At 42.0% G+C, this 1,805-nt stretch overlaps 1 non-coding gene across 1 annotated transcript; it reads right to left on the bottom strand.

Moving 5' to 3' along the window:
- Positions 1-867: 867 nt before the first annotated feature.
- LOC148561647 (small nucleolar RNA R71) lies at positions 868-973 on the bottom strand. Its single transcript, XR_015887449.1, has one exon. It is a non-coding gene; the product is annotated as a small nucleolar RNA R71 (small nucleolar RNA).
- Between the last annotated feature and the right edge of the window lie 832 nt (positions 974-1,805).

Here is a 1,805-nt window from a genome sequence, read left to right as displayed (position 1 = left end):
GCTGGGGATTGATTTTGTATCAACAATGATTAAATTGGTGGATAACTAGATTGAGCATTTTTCTTTTGTTTGATTTAATTTTTGTTTGACTGATTTACTTTCAGTTGTAGTTATTTTCTTTCCTTTCCCCAGTACCCGTTTGCGGTGTTCTCTTATTTGTTACAATTCAGTTCACTAACCCACTAACTGTTTGATATATTGCATCACTCACACTAACAGAATTTCTGACAAGAATACTTCCTGCATTTATCTCTTTCCTGCTTGTGCCTTGTTGGTTGTATGACAGGTAGAAGAAGCGGAGCTTCAACTTCCTTTGATTCTGAACCTGAGAGAACCTTCCTTAGACTAAAGAGTGAAGCAAGAGGAAAGAGAGTCGTTAGTGCTGAGGAAGAAGAGGAGTATTTTGAACCAAACATGGATGAGAATATGGAGAACCATCATGAAGAAGAGGCTCACAACCATGGCAGAGAAGGTCCAGTGCATCATGCTGGACAAGAAAGAAGAGTTCTAGGCTCTTATATCAATCTAAACCCAGGAAACTGTGGATGTAGCATCCAAAAGCCAACCATACAAGCCAATAACTTTGAACTAAAGTCACAGCTCATCACCCTTGCTCAGAACAACTGTTCATTCAGAGGAAGTGTCCAAGAAGGTCCCAATCAACATCTCACCATATTCCTGAGGATATGTGATACTGTGAAGTCTAATGGTGTTCATCCTGACACCTATAGACTGCTTCTGTTTCCCTTCTCACTCAAGGACAAAGTATCTAAATGGCTGAAATCCTTTCCGAAGGAGAGTTTAACAACTTGGTAAGATGTGGTGAACAAATTCTTGGCGAGATTCTATCCTCCTCAAAGGATCAACAGATTGAGAGCTGAGGTACAAACCTTCAGGCAACAAGATGGTGAAACTCTTTATGAAGCATGGGAGAGGTTTAAGGACTTGACAAGAAGGTGCCCGCCAGATATGTTCAATGAATGGGTGCAGTTACACATTTTCTATGAAGGTCTTTCTTATGAATCAAAGAATGCAGTAGACCACTCATCCGGGGGATCTCTGAACAAGAAGAAGACCATTGAAGAAGCCATAGATGTCATTGAGACTGTAGCTGAGAATGACTACTTCTATGCTTCTGAAAGAGGCAACACTAGAGGAGTAATAGAGCTAAATAATATGGATGCATTGCTGGCCCAGAACAAGCTGATTACCAAGCAGTTGGCTGACCTTACCAAGAAGATGGAGAGGAACCAAGTAGCAGCAATCACTACCTCATCAGCAGCTCAAGAAGGAGTGAATACAGAGGCAGAGGGTGATCAGGAACAAGCCAACTACATTGGAAATTGACCTAGGCAAAACCATGATCCATACTCCAAAACTTACAATCCTGGTTGGAGGAACCACCCAAACTTTAGGTAGGGAAATCAACAAGATCAAGGCCAAGATCAGAGATGCCACAACCCCAACAACAATGCAGCTCACCAACATTCCACACAGAGATCATATCAGCACCCACCTAACAACACCTCTCAACATCCATACCAAAACCAAAATGGGCATTCTCATCCCTCCAACTCCAACTCACTATCATCCGAAGATAGACTCTCAAGGATTGAGACCCTACTTGAACGAATATGCAAAGAAGTCCAGGACAGTAAAATGTTCCGAGAGGAAGTGCGGTCCAATATGCAGAATCAAGATGCTGCAATCAAGAAACTTAAGACACAAATTGGCTACCTATTCAAGCAAATTCCCAGCCATAACCTGTGCAGCAACACTGATCCAAACCCAAGAGAGGAATGTCA

The sequence above is a fragment of the Arachis ipaensis genome, chromosome B6, assembly GCF_059453495.1.
Source record: "Arachis ipaensis isolate K30076 ecotype BB chromosome B6, ASM5945349v1, whole genome shotgun sequence".
NCBI lineage: Eukaryota > Viridiplantae > Streptophyta > Magnoliopsida > Fabales > Fabaceae > Arachis > Arachis ipaensis.
This window is presented reverse-complemented; position numbering and strand designations above follow the sequence as displayed.